Below are 19,700 nucleotides of genomic sequence, written 5' to 3' on the forward strand. Positions count from 1 at the left end.
GATCAAGAACTAAAACAAAAGACAGAAAGGAGCTAGGAAGACTAGGAACTGGCTAGACTGCACAGGATAGCAGATTCCAGGATTCTGTGTACTGCTGTATTTGGTTTATGGTAGATTTACGTTTGCAAACTGTGGTGTGAGGACATTAAATCCAATCCATAGGCAAATCCATTCAAAACAGCATTTTGAAGGGCAGTTTTATTCTGAGATTCTTAGATCTATACGCCCAGCATCTGGGTAACAATCATCTAAATGAGATGATGTATATACAATTCCTAACGCAACCGCTGACACAAAGCACACTTCTCTCTCCTTCTTCTCTTCTTCCCACTTCCAGTTTACTTTTGTAGATTATAGGTGACCATCAGCATCCCAAGAAGTTTAAATATACTTTACCTGTTACTCAGAACTTCTGTTATCCAGAATTTTCTTAGAGAAATGATGTTTTGCTTATAACTTTTCCAGATTCCCTCTGGAAGGAAAAAAGACAAGTGAAGGTCACAAGCTTCCTCCTACAGAAAATAATCATTAAAATGCCATTTTCAGGAAGAAACAAGTTTTCTATGGAGCAGAGGAATTCATCAGCATGAGGAAGAAACATGCTTGAGTTTGAATACCTCCGTATATTCCTCCCAATACATGTGATAGGAGAAACTATGTTTTTTTTTTTTTTTAATTTTTTTTTTCAACGTTTTTTATTTATTTTTGGGACAGAGAGAGACAGAGCATGAACGGGGGAGGGGCAGAGAGAGAGAGGGAGACACAGAATCGGAAACAGGCTCCAGGCTCCGAGCCATCAGCCCAGAGCCCGACGCGGGGCTCGAACTCACGGACCGTGAGATCGTGACCTGGCTGAAGTCGGACGCTTAACCGACTGCGCCACCCAGGCGCCCCGTAGGAGAAACTATGTTTAAAGTGACCCAAAGATTAAGTTATTGTAGTCTAAGAAAATACGACGACAGGATAGAGTGCCTGGGTGGCTCAGTTGGTTAAGCGTCCGACTTCGGCTCAGGTCATGATCTCGTGGTTTGTGAGTTTGAGCCCCACATCAGGCTTTGTGCACAGAGCCTGGAGCCTGCTTCAGATTCTGTGTCTCCCCCTCTCTCTGCCCCTCCCATGCTCATGCTCTTTCTCTCTCTCAATAATAAACTAACACTAAAAACATTTTTTTTTTTTTTAAAGAAAGAAAAGAGGGGCGCCTGGGTGGCGCAGTTGGTTGAACGTCCGACTTCAGCCAGGTCACGATCTCGCGGTCCGTGAGTTCGAGCCCCGCGTCCGGCTCTGGGCTGATGGCTCGGAGCCTGGAGCCTATTTCCGATTCTGTGTCTCCCTCTCTCTCTGCCCCTCCCCCGTTCATGCTCTGTCTCTCTCTGTCCCAAAAATAAATTAAAAACGTTGAAAAAAAAAAAATTTAAAAAGAAAGAAAAGAAAACACGACAGGAAGATGAGTCATTCATGAAAATCTGAAGCAGATCAACTCTGGCACCTATAGGAAAAAGCCAAAGCAGAAAAATCTCAACAAATTTAAGCTGGGTCACTAAAGGCCTTGCGAAAATCTTCACCCTGGATGCTCTATTCCCGTTCTATTCCCTGGAGCAGCTAATACCTCTCACTGGGATTTGAATGGCCAACAATGAGCAAGCTGTTTAGTTAAAACACCCAACAGCTGGATCTCAGTCACTGGGACACTTGAATACACTGGAGGTGATTTACAGCTTCACACAAAGAAACTGCTCACGGAAAGAAAACACCTGCATCTGTACTGTGATTTTAAAAAAATAATAACACCGGGGTGCCTGGCTGACTCAGTGGAGCATGTGACTCTTGATCTCGGGGTTTTGGGTTCAAGCCCTACACTGGGTGTAGAGATTACTTTAAAATAAAATCTTGCGGGGAGCGCCTGAGTGGCTCAGTCAGTTAAGTGTGTGACTTCGGTTCGGTCACGATCTCACAGTTCGTGAGTTGAAGCCCCACTGGGGCTCTCTGTGCTGAAAGTGTGCAGCCTGCTTAGGATTCTGTCTCTCCCTCTCTCTGTGCCTCCCCCTCTCATACATACTCGGTCTCTCAAAATAAAACCAGGACAAATTAGTGTGTGTGTGTGTGTGTGTGTGTGTGTGTGTGTGTTAAAGTTTATTTGGGAGAGAGAGAGAAAGCACAAGTGGGGAAGGAGCAGAGACAGGCAGAAAGAGAATCCCAAGCAGGCTCTGCACTGCCAGCGTAATGCCTGATGTGTGGCTGCAATTCATGAACCATGAGATCATGACCTGAGCCGAACTCAGACGCTTATTAACCAACTGAACCACTCAGGAGCCCCCCACATTATTACTTCTTATCAAGTTCTGCCAACTTTGAATAGTCATGGCCAGGAGTCATCCATAAAGTGCCAACTTTGTTCATTTGCTATCATTTAATTTAATAAATTTAAAACAATCTCTAAGTGTTATGTGTTCGTAGTAATTTAATAAGAAAAACTGGTGGTGATGGGGATAAGATATTGGGAAAAAACCTGGAAAATTTTCCAAAACGTCAATGAAAAACTAAGAAAAGGGGTGCCTGGGTGACTCCGTCGGTTGAGTGTCTGACTCTTGGTTTCAGCTCAGGTCATGATCTCATGGTTTGTGGGTCTGAGTCCCAAGTAGGTCTCTGTGCTAACAGTGCAGAGCCTGCTTGGGATTCTCTCTCTCCCTCTCATTCCGCCCCTTTTCTGCACTATCAAAATAAATAAACTTAAAAAAAAAAGACAGATAGTACAGGCACCTACAGAACATGGAAGTATCAAGATTACATGCAGAATCTGACCACCCAAGCATTTTACCACTACTCTCACTGAATACACAAGTTATAAAACCACAAGAGTAATATGCAATCTTTAAATGGTGACACAGTCAAGTTTCTAACACAACTCCTGTAATGATTCACACCCCCAAGTTCAGACTCAGATTTTTCCAAACACCACATTTAAAGCATTTTCCCTAAAGCCTGAAGTTCGATTTACTCCAATTAGTCAAAATCACAGTGTAACTGTTAGAAAACTCCTCCCCTACACCTCTCTCCATACCAAAGACAAGTATCTTTTTAGCAATTAATGTGATGAAAGAGTTCTCAACGGTTCAGCATCTCATATAATAATCTACCTTTTCTGGGGGGAGGAGGAATTAGTCCTATGTCCTTCACAGCTTATAAAGCAGCAATTTATACACATATAGAAGTAGGCACTGTACACTGGTTAAGATATAGTCTAGACTTGGAAAATGTTGAACCCTAAGAACCTGGCTTCCCAAGGGCAATCACAAATGCCACAGTACCCTGTACCCATACCTTCAGTATATGTGATGTGTTTAGTAACTTAACTCCAGCATCTCATAAAATGGGTAATGGGAAATTTTCTTTCTTTAAAAATGTTCCACTACAGTTCCCTTTCTTCTGAACCATTTTTTGCTCTGCTATCAGAAACCTAAAATTCAGGACATAATCTTCTCTGACTTCCCTTTTTCAGCAAACAGACATGAATACAGAATGGAGAGTGAGTGTGTGCAATTACTCTGTGAATGGCTCTCATGGAAACATAAAAATCATTTCCATACTTCATCTTTTAAAGCAAGTGCCATGGGAGCACAGGATGAGTGGAGCACGAGTGGAGCACATGGGAGCACAACAGGAGGGGGATGGCAAGCTGTTAAATGTTTTTTCTAAGAAAGCCCAATTGATTTACATGTACATATGTACTTATTATCCTCCTGAAAAAATATATTCTTCATGCTTTGGTTGAATTTATCTATAGACAAATTCTAGGAAGCAGTATTATTAGGTCACAGGAAATGTAAATCTGCATGGCTCTTGCTTTGCACTGTCATCCAACTTGAAAAAAAAATTTTTTTTTTAAATATCCATTTTTGAGAGACAGATCATGAACAGGGGAGGGGCAGAGAGAGGGGGAGACAGAGAACCCCAGGCAGGGCTCAAACCCACGAACCGTGAGATCATGACCTGACCTGAGCCAAAGTCAGACGCTTAAGCGACTGAACCTGCCAGGCGCCACTGTGCGTTTTTCTTAAAGATTTTTTAAGTAATCTCTTTCCCAACATGAGGCTCAACCTTTGAACCTGCCAGGCGCCACTGTGCGTTTTTCTTAAAGATTTTTTAAGTAATCTCTTTCCCAACATGAGGCTCAAACTTACAACCCCAAGATCAAGAGTCGCACAGTCTACCAGCCAAGCGCCCCTCAATTTATGTTTTTTTATTTTTTTTAAATGTTTATTTATTTTTGAGACAGAGAGAGACAGAGCATGAACGGGGGAGGGTCAGAGAGAGAGGGAGACACAGAATCTGAAGCAGGCTCCAGGCTCTGAACCATCAGCCCAGAGCCCGACGCGGGGCTCGAACTCACAGACTGTGAGATCGTGACCTGAGCTGAAGTCGGATGCTTAACCAACTGAGCCACCCAGGCACCCCCAATTTATGTTTTTAATATACCAAGACATACTTCCCCCATATCCTTCCCCACTTCATGGACTATTTCTAGCCTTTTGCCCATGTATTTGTAGAATATATTCTTTTTTTATTAAAAAATTTTTTTTAATGTTTATTTTTGACAGAGAAAGAGAGAGGGAGACACAGAATCCAAAGCAGGCTTCCAGGCTCCAAGCTGTCAGCACACAGCCCAACGCAGGGCTTGAACTCAGGAGCCGTGAGATCATGACCTGAGCTGAAGTCGAATGCTTAACTGAGCCACCCAGGCACCCCATGCAGAATATATTTTAATACAGTATAGACATTAATCATTTGGCATTTAACATAACACTTCACTTTATTGTCTTCCTTTAATTTTTATTTTTTTTAAACGTTCATTTATTTTGAGAGAGAAGGAGAATGCGAGCAGGGAAGAGGCAGAGAGGGAGGTGGGGAGAGAATTCCAAGCAGGCTCTTGGCTGTTAGCACGGAGCCTGATGTGGGGCTCTATCTCACAAATTGTTGAGATCATGACCTGAGCCAAGATCAAGAGTCTGAAGCTTAACTGACTGAGCCACCTAGGTGTCCCTCAAATTTTGTTTCTATATAGTCACATCAGTCAATTTCTTGAATAAATTCAAAGGTGGAAAAACTATTCCTTCTAGGATGACTTGTTAAGTAAAGAATACTACAATTCATGGTAGCCCATAATTCAAAAGGATTCACACAAACAAAATAACACACACTGAAAAAAAATGTTTGCTTATATAACATTTATTGGACACAAACCAAATGTGTTATTTTTAGCCCGTTTTCCAAATAACTAAGGTTACAAATCTACCTTGTCTTGTACTAGAAAACAGAATTTTAAAAATTAGTTGGCATAAACATGGTAATAAATTACATAATTCCCTCCCAAATTCTTTGTATTTAAAGTTTTCTACAGTTATACCCTAACAGGATCCAAAGTTTACCACATTTTTCTGTAGAACAGAACTCATAGGATTTTTGAAGATTAAATACAAAGCATATTATTTGGATTATCCCAGGAGGTAGATCACATGATTAGATCTCTTCTCAAGATGAAGAAATGAGATCTAGAAAGGTTACAAAATTGCCTAAGATCATACAGTTATTAAAGTGTTTGGGGCGCCGGGGTGGCTCAATCCATGGGATCCGAATAAATTCACAAAGATCGGGGCGCCTGGGTGGCTCAGTCAGTTAAGTGTGTCCGACTTTGGCTCAGGTCATGATCTCACGGTTTTTGAGTTCGAGCTCTGTGTTGGGCTCTCTGCTGACAGCTCAGAGCCTGGAGCCTGCTTGAGATTCTCTTTCTCTCTTTCTCTCTCTCTCTCTCTCTCTGCCCCTCCCCTGCTCGTGCTCTTTCTCTCAAAAATAAACATTAAAAAAAACTTTTTTAATAAAAAAATTCACAAAGATCAAAAGGGGAAATTTCAGAGTTTAAGATCTTATGTGCAGAATGAACTCAAAGTCAAACAAAAAGAACTCAGGTTTCTTGGCAGTTGGGAAGGAAGAATAAAACTAGAAAAGTGGTATCTCCAACAGAAATGGTTTAATTACTTATTTAATAAGTTTATAAGTTTAATTACTTACTCGGGCATTGAGAATAGGGACAAGAGAAGTTGGTATAAACTCCATTCAGTAGACACCGGGTCTGATGTGCCAGTGTCCTGTACAAGGGGAGACAGTCAAATGGTGGACATACACGGAGCTAAGAGCTGTGCCAGACCTCAAGGCAAGCACCATCACTCCCAACGCTGCTGCAACTTTTGGGTTTGTCACTGCATCAGACTGGGAGCCCCTAGATGTTGTGTCTTTCACCTCTGCTTCCCTAGCTTCTAGCAATAACTGGCACATTTTAAGTGTTAAATAAATGTTTGACAAACATGAATAAATGCATTCCTATGGGACCTGCTTTATACTTATTACAATCTCTCCACTTTTTTCTCCTAGAAAACAAATTCCCACTGCATCAGCCTGTCCATAAAAAGAATAAGCAGCCTCATGAGGCAATGAACGTTGCTTGGTTCACAGGACAGTTTAAGCAGAAAATGGGCTGTTGTATGGAGTGAGGTGTCAGGTAAAACACTGGACTAGAAATTAGTAATTTTCACTTCAAAGTTTTTGTTTTTAATCTCTGTTCAACACCTTTCAGAAAACCATATGCTTTCTCCCTAGTTGTCTCCCGACAAGAACATCCAGCTCTTGATTTCGGCTCAGGTCATGATCTCAGGGTTGTGGGATAGAGCCTGGAGCCCGCTTGAGATTCTTATTCTCTCTCTCTCTCTCTGCCCCCTCCCTTGCTTACATGTGCTGTATTAAAAACAAAAAAAAATTTTTTAAAGATAACTGGCTGTTTAAAGTAAAAATGGCAACAACTAATTATTGTAGGAGTGATCTTTCTTTCTTAAAAAAAATTATTTTTAAGTCATCTCCACACCCAATGTGGGGCTTGAACTCACAACCCCGAGATCAAAAGTCCCATACTCCATCAACTGCACCAGCCAGGAGCCCCTGGAATTTATATTTATTATCACACTTCTTTTACATAGAAGTAAAAGTAGTAAAACAATAGAAGTAAAAACAATATCACAAAAAGCAGAGAGAAAGGAAATGGAAATATACTGTTGTAAGGTTATCATATAATACAAGAAGTGATTTAATATTGAAAGTAGACTGTAATAACTTAAAGATGGCTGTAGTAAACCCAAAATCAACTATTAAAATAACAAAACAATGTTACAGCTAATAAACCAATGAAGGACATACTATGCAATCATAAAAATAAATGAGAGAAAGAGAATAAACAGGAGGATGGTGGATTTAAACCCTATGACATCAACAATCACATTAAATGTAAACAGGCTAAATATTCAATTAAAAGGCAGAAATTGGGGCACCTGGATGGCTCAGTTGGTTAAGTGCCTGACTTTGGTTCAGGTCATGATCTCGCAGTTCATGAGTTCGAGCCTTGCATTGGGCTCTGTGCTGACAGCTCAGAGCCTGGAGCCTCCTTCAAATTCTGTGTCTCCCTCTCTCTCTGGCCTTCCCGCGCTCATGCTCTGTTTCTCTTTCTCTCTCAAAAATGAATAAACATTAAAATAAATAAATAAATAAATAAATAAATGGCAGAAATTGTCAGACTAAATAAACAAGATCTAACTATATGCTGCCTACACAGAAATCCACTTTAGGTATAAAGCCACAAAGAGATTAAATGCAAAACTATGGAGAAAGATGTAACATGTTAACAGTAATCAAAAGAAAGGAGGAGGGGCACCTGGGTGGCTCAGTCCGTTGAGCATTTGACTTCAGCTCAGGTCATGATCTCACAGCTCGTGAGTTCAAGCCCCGTGTCGGGCTCTGTGCTGACAGCTCAGAGCCTGGAGCCTGCTTCAGATTGTGTCTCCCTTTCTCTCTGCTCCTAACCCACTCACATTCTTTGTCTCTCTCAAAAATAAATAGGAAGGAAGGAAGGAAGGAGAAAAAGAAAGGAGGAAAGAAAGAGAGAAAGAAAGAAAGAAAAGGAAGGAGTAAATGACATGCCTGAGTGTCTTTTAATTTCAGCTCAGGTCACGATCTCAAGATTTGTGGGATTGAGCCCCACGTCGCGCTCTGTGCTGACAGGCAAAGCCTTCTTAGGATTCTCTCTCTCTGTCTCTCTGCCCTTCCCCTGCTTGCTCACTTTCTCTCTCAAAATAAATGAACATGTTTTTTTTTAAAAAAAGAGGAGGGGCCCCTGGGTGGCTCAGGTCATGATCTCACGGTTCAGGAAATTGAGCCCCACATTGGGCTCTGTGCTAGCAGTGTGGAGCCTGCTTGGGATTCTCTCTCTCTACCCCTCCCCCACCTATTCTTTATATAAATAAATAAACTTTATTTAAAAATTTAATTAAGAAGGAGAAGTAACTATATATTGCCAGAAAAAATTTATTTCAGAGCAATGAATAGCCTTAAATAAAGGTCCTTTTACAATGATAAAGGGGTCAATTCATCAATACAACATAAAAATTCACATGTTTATACACATATTAACAGAGCCTCAAGAGAGGAAGCAAAAACTGATAGAACTAAGAACAATTGACAAATCCACAATTAATAGTTGGAGATTTCAATACCGCTCACTCAATAACTCACAGAATAAACAGTAAGCATATAAAAAACAAATACTACTTACTATCAACCACTAAACCACAAAACCACTGACATTTAGAGTACGCTCCACCTCCTGTTTCCGATTCTGTGTCTCCCTCTCTCTCTGCCCCTCCCCCGTTCATGCTCTGTCTCTCTCTGTCCCAAAAATAAATAAAAAACGTTGAAAAAAAAAAAAATTTAGAGTACGCTCCACCCAACAGCAAAATAACTCAATTTTTTCAAGGACACAGAGAACTCGTACTGAGATAGACCGTATCCTAGGCCATTATCAAAGTTGCAATACATTTGAAATTATTCAAATCATACAAAGTATGTGCTCTGATCACAATAGAATTAAATTGGATAATCACTCAAATTGACTATCTTCCCCTATTCTCTCTCTTATCATCGAAAAATCTCCATATGAATGACCCAAAAGAACTGTTTTCCTCTTCTCCTCCACCCTCAAAATACACCTCCTTACATTTCCAAGACCAATTACTAACACTTTTTTTCAGAAAGTTTTATTCAGAAAGTTTTATTTTCCCTATAAAACAAACAAGAGGTGCCTCGGTGGTTCAGTGGGTTAAGCGCCTGACTCTTGATTTCAGCTCAGGTCATGATCTCATGGTTTGTGAGATCAAGCCCCGTGTCAGGTGCTGCACTGACAGCTCAGACCCTGCATGGGATTCTCTCTCTGCCCCTCACCCACTCATGCCCTCTCAAAAATAAACAAACTTGGGGCACTCACGTGGCTCAGTCGGTTAAACGTTCGACTTCAGCTCAGGTCATGAACTCACGGTTTGTGAGTTAGAGCCCAGAATATGGCTCTCTGCTCTCAGCGCACTGAGCCTGCTTCAGATCCTGTCTCCCTCTCTCTCTCTGCCCCTCCCTCACTTGCATAAAATACAACCAAGCTTTCTCTCTCTCAAAAATAAACATTAAAATAAATAAATAAACTTAAAAAAAAAAGAAGACACAATTTAGGATTACTGAACACACATGTGCTAGGAAGCATACAAAGTGCTCATTTATTTTAATCCTCATAAAATCTTATCTTTTAGATAAGAATCAGGTTCATGAAAATTGAGTAATGTAGACAAAGTCAGCTACTGGCACAGGTTGGTTCAAACAGGCTAGTTTAACTCCAAAGTCTTTTATTTTGCTATGCAGTATTTTCTTAACTCCAATATCCAATAAGGCATTGATTTATAAATTACTTCACAGTGCTCTCAAATACAGCATGCCCATCTGAATCTGCATATGTAAAATACCTTAAGAATTGAAAATTACCTAAATGGCTAATAACTGATGATGAGTGGTGAATAAACTATGGTAACATCTATGTGATGGAACAGTACACATATCAATAAGCCTAGATACCACCAAGCTAGCAAAACTACTTGCCAATGATAACTTCTACAGTGCCAAATTCAATGGTCAATTCTTATTCAACCTTTTAAGCTATATATATTTTTAAAATGTTTAATTTGTTTCTGTTAAATTTCTAAGAATAGGGGCGCCTGTGTGGCTCAGTTGGTTAAGCGTCCGACTTCAGCTCAGGTCACGATCGCACAGCTCGTGGGTTCGAGCCCCGCGTCGGGCTCTGTGCTGACAGCTCGGAGCCTGGAGCCTGCTTCCGATTCTGTGTCTCCTTCTCTATTCCTCCCCTGCTCACGCTCTCTCTCTCAAAAATAAATAAAGATTAAAAAAAATTAAATTTCTAAAAATATTTTAGAGAGAGAGCATGTGAGCAAGCGGGGGAGGGACACAGAGGGAGGGAGACAGAGGATCCAAAGCGGGCTCTGTGCTGACAGCAGAGAGCCTGATTCAAGGCTCAAACTCAAGAACTGTGAGATCATGACCTGAGCCGAAATCAAGAGTCAGATGCTTAACCGTCTGAGCCACCCAGGCACTCCTAAGCTGTATTTGATATACCTGATTACTCCTTCCTCTCCAAAATACTTTTTTTTTTTCCACTTGGCTTCCCTGATACCATACTCTTCTGGCTCTTATTTTTCAGTTCCCATTTCAGTGTCACTTCTCCTTTTCTAAACTTCTAAATACATGTCCTGATTTTTATCCTATCTTGTTACCCTATCTTTTTCAGTGTTCTTTGCAGGTTCCTCCAGCCAGAATTCAACTTGTAAATGATGTCCCATTTGCTTCAACATTTCCCTGAACTTTAGGCCTGAAATTCAACTGCTACTCTACATCTCCTGGATGTCTTAATAGGCCCCACATTTATCATACCACAATCCTCCCATCCTCCAAAGACCTACTCCATTTTCAGTTTTCCAAATCTAAGTAAATGGCTCCACTATTCATGTGGTTCCTCTGGTCAAAAACCTTCAAGTCAGCCTCACTCCTAGCCAAACCATTGGCAAATCCTTCCAACCACTCCTTACCACCTCCACTACTACCACTCTGATTCAAGCCACCTTCATTTCTTTTTTTTTTTTTATGTTTTTATTTATTTTTGAGACAGAGAGAGACAGAGCGTGAGCAGGGGAGGAGCAGAGAGAGAGGGTGACACAGAATCCAGAGCAGGCTTCAGGCTCTGAGCTATCAGCACAGAGCCCGACGCGCGGCTCGAACTCACAGACTGTGAGATCATGACCTGAGCCGAAGTCGGACGTTCAACCAACTGAGCCACCCAGGCACCCCAAGCCACCTTCATTTCTAACCAGGACTACTGTAAAAGCAAAATCTTCTAACTGGTTTCCTAGTTTATGCTCTTATCCCTCTCAAATCTATTCTCCAAAAAGTAACCCCAGTAAAGCTCTTAAAAAGTAAGGCAGATCATGTCCCTCTCCTGCTCAAAACTCTATTGGAATAAAATCAAAAATCTTTACCAACATGCCCATATGACCATAGTTCACTTCCTGGTCTCATCTCCTTCCATCCTCCCTCTTGCTCATTCTGAGTCAGAAATACCTGTATCCTCACTGTTCCTCAGACTGCACCAAATATGCCATGCTTTCTCTCTCTCTGCCTGTCCCCCCTCTCTAAAAATAATATATATTCTTAAAAAAAGAAAAAGAAAGAGTGGGGGCACCTAGGTGGGTCAGTCAGTTAAGCATCAGACTATTGATCTTGGCTCAGTTCATGATCCCACAGTTCGTAAGATAAGTCCCAAGTCGGGCTCTGCACCGACAGTGCAGAAATAAATAAACAAAATATATAAACAATTTTTAAAAAGGTGGCTCAGTCGGTTAAACGTCTGACTCTTGATTTTGGCTCAGGTCATCACGATCTTAGGACTCATGGGTTCGAGCTGGCAACTGGTTCTGCTCTGACAGGGTGGAGCCTGCTTGGGATTCTCTTTCTCCTTCTCTCAAAATAAGTAAACATCAAAAAAAGAAAAAGAAAAGACAAGACAAATATGCCATGCTTTTGTCCCAAGACTTCTGCACTTGCACTTGCTATTTTCACTGCTTGGAACGTTGTTTTCATCAATACTGGCAGGACTTTCTCATTCAAGTCTGCTCAAAAGTCACTTCCTTAATGAAATGTCCCCCCTGGGGTGCCTGGCTAACTCAGTTACTAGGCATGCCAGCCAGGTACCCCCTTGGTAACTCTTTCCTAGGTAGAGACCTAATCTCTCTACTATATAAAGAGTTCCAAGAACAAAAACAAAAACAACAAAAACCTACCCCCCAGAACACCCAACAATCCAAAAAGAGAGGGGCAAGGGACACAAGCAGACATTCCATGGCAACCCCCCCACCCCAACAAATTCCCCTTAAAATGTTACACAACATGGATGAACCTTGAAAAAAATAATGTCAGGAGTGCCTGGGTGGCTCAGTTGGTTGAGCATCCAACTTTGGCTCAGGTTATGATCTCATAGTTAATGGGTTCGAGCCTCACATCAGGCTCTGTACTGACAGCTCAGAGCCTGAAGCTTGCTTTGGATTCTGTGTCTCCCTCTCTCTCTGCTCCTCCCTCATTCATGCTGTCTCTCAAAAATAAATAAAAGTTAAAAAAAAAAAAAAAAAAGAAGAAGAAGCCTCTTAGACTAGAATATGATGAAGGATGTTTGGGAAGTAGCCATAGAGAAGGCTGAACAGGGAAGTCAAAGACCAGTTTGCAAGAGAGTCTTAGCAGACCATGGAACCTCAAATTAAAGCATGTAAGTAGTGATGAATAAAGGAACCTCACATGTGGTCCACAGACCACCTTCATCAGAATTACCCAGAGCGCGTGTTGAAAACGCTCATTCTCACATTCTATTTACCCAACTCCCACTCCCAGACCTACCGAATCAGAATCTAACCAAGCTTCCATGGTTGAACATGTAGGTTGTTTATAGTGGTCTGTTGTAATACTCGGTACACACACCCATTTCTTTTTTCAACGTTTTTTATTTATTTTTGGGACAGAGAGAGACAGAGCATGAACGGGGGAGGGTCAGAGAGAGAGGGAGACACAGAACCGGAAACAGGCTCCAGGCTCTGAGCCATCAGCCCAGAGCCTGACGCGGGGCTCGAACTCACGGACCGCGAGATCGTGACCTGGCTGAAGTCGGACGCTTAACCGACTGCGCCACCCAGGCGCCCCCACACACCCATTTCTAAAAGAATTGCTGGTGAACCGTTGTACATTGCAAAAGATATTTTTGCATGTTTACAAAAAAAGGTCAATTTCTTTGCCCTCTAGCTCTCCAAAAATTCTAAAGCTTTTGATTTGTATTACTAAATTACCCTTCCAAAAAGCCGGTACCTATTTATTTATATTTCTACTATCAGAGTATGAGAATCTGGTTCCCTCATTTCCTCACCAATGATTTCAATATATTTTTTAAGAAACAAAGTCTGGGTTAATAAGAGTTTAAATTATAAGAAGTTTTAGACTATCACAATCACTAGGGAAATGCAAACAAAAACCATGAGATACCACATCACACCCATCAAGATGGCTATTACCAAAAAAGAAAAGAAAAGAGAAGAACAAATGTCAACAAAGCCATGGAGAAACTGGATCCTTGTTGAGCACTGCTGGTGGGAATCTAAAATGGTGCAGTTGCTATAGAAAACAGTTCGGTTACAGTTTCCTCAAAATATTAAATATACAATTACCTTATGATCTAGCAATTCTCCTGGGTATATAGTGAAAGAAACAAAAGCAGAGATGCCAAGAGATTTTGTATACTCGTGTTCACTGTAGAATTATTCACAAGAGCCAAAAAAGGTAGAAGCAACCCAACTGTCCACTGACAGATGAATAAACAAAACATGACATTTTGTAATATACAATGGAATATTTTTCAGCCTCGAAAGGAAGGAAATTCTGACACATGGATGAACCTTGACAACATTTTGTTAAGTGAAAGAAGTCAGTCACAAAAGGCAAATGTTACATGATTGTACTTACATGAGGTACCTACAATAGTCAAATTCATAGAAACAGAAAATAAAATGGTGATTGCCAGGGGCTGAGAGGAACAGGGAACTAGTGTTTAATGGGTACAGTTTCTGCTGGGAAGATTCAAAAGTTGGGGAGATGGTCATACAACGATATAAATTTACTTAATGCCCCAAAGCTATACACATTATATTTTTTAATTTTTTAATTTTTAATTCATTTTTTAAATATATTTTTAATGTTCATTTATTTTTGAGAGAGAGGGGGAGAGCATGAATGGGGGAGGGGCAGACAGAGGGGGAGACAGGATCTGAAACAGGTTCTGTGCAGACAGCAGTGAGCCTGATGTGGGGCTCGAACTCATGAACCAGAGATCACGACCTGAGCTGAAGTCAGACGCTTAACCAACTGAGCCACCCAGGTGCCCCAAAGTTATACACTTTAGAAAACGGTTAAAATGATAAATTTTATGTTAATACCACAAAAGGATAAAAAAGTTTTAGACTAAAATTCATTCATGCAATTGGTACTTATCTATCATCAAGAAGCTTGCAATGTAGTAGTTTGTAGGATATTTACAAACACGTTTTAAAAACTACAGTTGTATTCAAGAGATATTTACTCTACAGTTATATATGCTAAACAACAGAGAACTAGAAGAAGCAAACTAAAATCATCTGTTAACTTTCAACATATTTTATAGTGTAGTGACACTACAGGGAAATGCTTTACTTTTCAGTTTATCTGATTCATTTTTTCCATTGCAAGCTCTTTACTATAACGTTGGCCACAAAAACAGTTAATCCAAAAATACCACTTTCATATATATCTTTGGAATAGACTCATGTAAAAAAAGCTCCCAAGGGTTCCAAATCAACAACGAAAAAACCCAATAACTTGTCCCTTGTCAATTTTTAATCTAAACGAAACTATAATAAACAGGAAATTAAAAATTTTCAAGTAAGTAGTGCTAAATTCTAAATGTTTTACAAATGCAACAACAAAGTCCAAATGGGTCAGAGCCAAGTTTTAATCTCCCTCTAATTAAAAAACAAACAAAAAATACCCCAAGCCTATTACAAACCAGATTTTAAAATCTTAGTTTCTTTTAAAAATTAAAAACGGGGGGGGCGCCTGGGTGGCTCAGTCGGTTGAGCGGCCGACTTCGGCTCAGGTCACGATCTCGTGGTCTGTAAGTTCGAGCCCCGCGTCGGGCTCTGTGCTGACAGCTCGGAGCCTGGAGCCTGTTTCCGATTCTTGTGTCTCCCTCTCTCTGACCCTCCCCCGTTCATGCTCTGTCTCTCTCTGTCTCAAAAACAAATAAACGTTAAAAAAAAAAAAAAATTAAAAACAGGGGCGCCTGGGTGGCTCAGTTGGTTAACCATTCAACTTCGACTCAGGTCATGATCTCACAGTTCATGAGTTCGAGCCCGGCACTGGGCTCTGTGCTGACAGCTCAGTGTCTGGAGCCTGCTTCAGATTCTGTTGTCTCCCTCTCTCTCTGCCCCTCCCCCACTTGTACTCTGTCTCTCAAAAATAAATAAACATTAAAAAAAATTAAAATAAAAAGAAACCCAACTCATTTTCTCAGAGTTCCTCGAAACTGAGGGTCAGGCCTGTGATCTGTGTGTGCTCTGCTGGTGAGATGCACCATCAAGAGTAATTCCACGGACAGCAGGAAGGATCTGGCAAAGTCTGCTCTGGGGAGAGCAGGACTGAGCAAGGGAGAGCTACCAACTTTCAGGGGTCCCAGCTTCTGGGTCCTGGGCTCAGCCGCAGTGTGATCTAATGCCAGCAGTGGAGTCTCTTGGAGACTTGCCCCAGTGGGGTTGGTCTCTGGCCCTCTGGGCATATAGGGAGTCGGCCAGCTCTCTCAAATCCTTAATAAATTAAAAAAAATTTATTTATTATTTATTGTTGAGAGAGAGAGAGAGAGAGAGAGAGAATATGAATGTGAGTGGGGGAGGGGCAGAGAAAGACAGAGGGAGACACAGAATCTGAAGCAGGCTCCAAGCTGTCTGCACAGAGCCCAACGTGGGGCTTGAACCCACGAACCGTGAGATCATGACCACTCACACTCTGTCTCTGACTCTCTCAAAAATAAACATTAAAAAAATGTGTCTTAATAAAAACAAAGTCCAGGATGAACTAAAACTAATATTCTAGAGTAGTGATTCCTAACCTTGAATTTTATGACAACAAGACAGTGCAAGCACTGAACTTGGAGGTAAGAGATTCTAACAGGCACTTCAGGAGTATTTCTCCCCACCCCACCCCGTTTTTTTTTTTCATTTGTGAAATAAGTGGAGAATATCAGATGATTTCTAAGATCTTGCCTATTAACATTTAATGAAAATAACCTCAGGCAGAATAAAATTCATAAAACAACCAACAAATTATGTGGCATTCAGAACTCTAAGGAGCAGGAAAGAAGTAACTGCAGTGAAATGAAACAATGACAAGATGTCAAATTTTCAAAAAGGCATTTCCCAAACAGTCATCCCCCCGGAAAATTTATGGTTGAATAAAACTAAAAAAATGTAATATTGACTCACCATGATTCTAAAGTATTAACTATCTGGGCATCCCAGATCATGAGCTGAGCAATCCACTAAGAATCGTGCTAGTGACTCACACTCCTGAATGAGACTGCTTTATGTGCAGAGACAAGGCATCAATTAAAGGGTTTACAATGAAGTTTTGTTTAACTGGAATGCTTTAAGTGGAAGTTAATTCTGCATGAGCGATAATAGAGGTTTAATAACTAGCTAGTGACAATTTCTAAGCAAAAGCATCATGGCAGCTCACTAGCAAACAGTAATCTATGTATTACAAACACACAAACAACTTGTTTTCAAAAGAGGTCTTGGCTATGGACATTATTGGAGAAACACAAAATTTAATTTATTGTGAGTCAAATTATAAAACCTAGTGGAAAGTAGTTTGAAATCTTGGCTCTATTAACCAACAAGAAAACAAAGTACATCACTATGAGCTGAAGTGTCAATTTGTGCGGGCAAAAAGCCACTCTGTTTAAATGTAAGAACCTTCAGGAACCAGCTGGAGAAGTAAGGGGAACCTGGGATAATGCATTCATTCACATCCTAAGTGGTACTGTCTTCATGTAAAAAAGGACAATATTGGTACACTTGTCCAAAACAGCCTGAGTTTAGGTCAAATCAACTGTCTGAATAATCATCAGTCTAGGAGAATGAACATGTCTAATACAAAATAAAAAATGTGTAACATTTCCAATATGACTGCATATAACTACATGTTGTCCAATATGACAACATAAAATTTGCAAAAAAATACCATCATCCACTGATGGTGAGGGCAGTCTGATACAACCTTTCCGGAAGGCACTGTGGTTAATATTTATCAGGAACTTTAAAATGTTTATATCCTTTGATCAGTAATTCCACATCTAGTAATTTATCTAAAATAAGTGCCCAATATAAGATAAACTTTATACAATTTACGACATAACTTCATGATGAAATACTGCATAACTACTATAAATCCTGTTTTAGAAAAGAGACCACAAAATTCAAATGCATACAATTATTTAATGACAAAAACTAAGACTAGTGGTTGCCTAGACCTGAAAGAGATGGTGGGGTGGGGTGGGGGGAGGGAGTGACTGCTAGTAAGCATGAGGTTTCTTTTTGGAGGAATGAAAAGATTCTAAAATTAAATTGTGGTGATGGCTACACAACCCTGTGAATATAATAAAATTTTTGAATTGTACATTTCAAATAGGTAAACTGTATGGTGTGTATGAATTCTGTCTCACTCAAGCTGTTTAAGATACCAGTGAGGGGATACAAGTAACTGAAACAAGAAAATGGGGCCTGGAAAACAGGCACCAACCAAAGGGTGTGGGGCGGGGGGGGGGGGGGGCCTACTGCTTATTAGCTACAACTATGGGAGTTATCAGACTGTCCTATCTTTCAAAAGATGTCTTCGAGGGGTGCCTGAGTGGCTCAGTTGGTTAAGCGTCTGACTTTGGCTCAGAACATGATCTCGCAGTTCATGAGGTCGAGCCCCACATCGGACTCTGTGCTGACCACTCAGGGCCTGGAGTCTGCTTTGGTTTCTGTCTCCCTCTCTCTATGCCCCTCCCCTGCTCGCACTGTCTCTCAAAAATAAATAAAGGTTAAAAAATGAAAACAAGGGGCGCCTGGGTGGCTCAGTCGGTTAAGCGGCCGACTTCGGCTCAGGTCATGATCTCGCGGTCCGTGAGTTCAAGCCCCGCGTCAGGCTCTGTGCTGATAGCTCAGAGCCTGGAGCCTGTTTCAGATTCTGTGTCTCCCTCTCTCTGACCCTCCCCTGTTCATGCTCTGTCTCTCTCTGTCTCAAAAATAAATAAACGTTAAAAAAAAAAATGAAAAGAAAAAATGAAAACAAGATGCCTTTGACCTGGATTTTTATGTGAAGTCTGATTTTCATACAAATTTTTGATTGCAGTGTAAAATACCTACAGAAGATAAACAGAAGCATGCAGCTCAATGAACTTTCACAAACTGAATACACCTATGTAACCAGCACTAAAATCAAAAACGATCACACCCTTCCTACCCAAAGGGAAACCGCCACCCTTACCTTTAACAGTACAGAGTACTTTAGCCCAGGGATAGGTCTTTGTTATGAGACAGTTGTGTGCACTGTAGGGTGCTCTGAAGCAACCCTGGTCTCTTCCAGTTGTGGCAACCAAAGATGCCTCCAGACACTGCCAAATGCCCCTTGGGGAACAATATTACACCACACTGAGACCCACTGGTTTACCCTGTTCTTGAGCTTAATATAAACGGGGGGCACCTGGGTGGCTCAGTCGGTTGAGCGTCCGACTTCGGCTCAGGTCATGATCTCGCGGTCTGTGAGTTCTAGCCCCGCATCAGGCTCTGTGCTGGCAGCTCAGAGCCTGGAGCCTGCTTTCGATTCTGTGTCTCCCTCTCTCTCTGCCCCTCCCCTGCTCATGCTCTGTCTCTCTCTCTGTCAAAAATAAATAAACATTTAAAAAAAAAAATTAAAAAAAAATATAAATGGAATCCTACAAAATGGACTCTCTTGTATCAGAATCATAAAGAATATACTCTTTTGTGCCTGACTGCTTTTGTTCAGCATCTGTTGAGAGTCACCAATCCTGCTGCATTTAGCTCCAGTCTGTTCATTCTCTTTGCTTTATTATATTGCCATTGTGTGACTATATCACAAATTTATTCATTCCACTGCTGATGGGCATTTGAGCAGTTTCCAGTTTGAGGATATTATGAATAATGCTACTATGAACATTCCGTATAGGTCTTCTGGTGAATATATGTATGAATTCCTGTTGAATACCTAGAAGCAAAATTGTTATGTCAGCTTCAATAAGTTAGTACTTTTCCAAAGGGAGTTGTATCAATTTACACTCTTGTCTCCTTTTCTTTCATGCTAGCAATAGAAAAAAAAAGAAACTTAAATAATATTGAGCCAGATATCTTATAGCTGAATATATATACCCTGACAATTTGTGACCCGTTTACAAAGAGTATTTCAGGGGCACATGGGTGGCTCAGTCAGTTAAGCATCCGACTCTTGATTTTGGCTGAGGTCATGATCTTGTGGTTTGTTAGATGGAGCCCCACATCAGGCTCTGCTGAAAAGCATGAAGCCTACTCGGGATTCTCTCTCTCCCTCTCTCTGCCCCTCCCAGGCTCACGTGCATGAACGTGCGCTCTCTCTCT

The 19,700-nt window shown here is 40.9% G+C and overlaps 1 protein-coding gene across 3 annotated transcripts in view; it reads right to left on the reverse strand.

Moving 5' to 3' along the window:
- Window positions 1-19,700, reverse strand: part of GJC1 (gap junction protein gamma 1) — a 40,261-nt gene that overhangs the window by 6,373 nt on the left and 14,188 nt on the right. For 2 of the 3 annotated variants that reach the window (XM_049636278.1, XM_049636276.1), the window contains exon 2: window positions 397-472. The gene's annotated coding sequence lies outside the window, so the exon portion shown is untranslated. Of the gene's footprint in view, window positions 1-396; window positions 473-7,370; window positions 7,820-19,700 lie in introns of those variants that run through there. The other variant, XM_049636279.1, reaches the window with a different exon arrangement.

This window comes from Panthera uncia, chromosome E1 (assembly GCF_023721935.1).
Source record: "Panthera uncia isolate 11264 chromosome E1, Puncia_PCG_1.0, whole genome shotgun sequence".
NCBI classification, from domain to species: domain Eukaryota; kingdom Metazoa; phylum Chordata; class Mammalia; order Carnivora; family Felidae; genus Panthera; species Panthera uncia.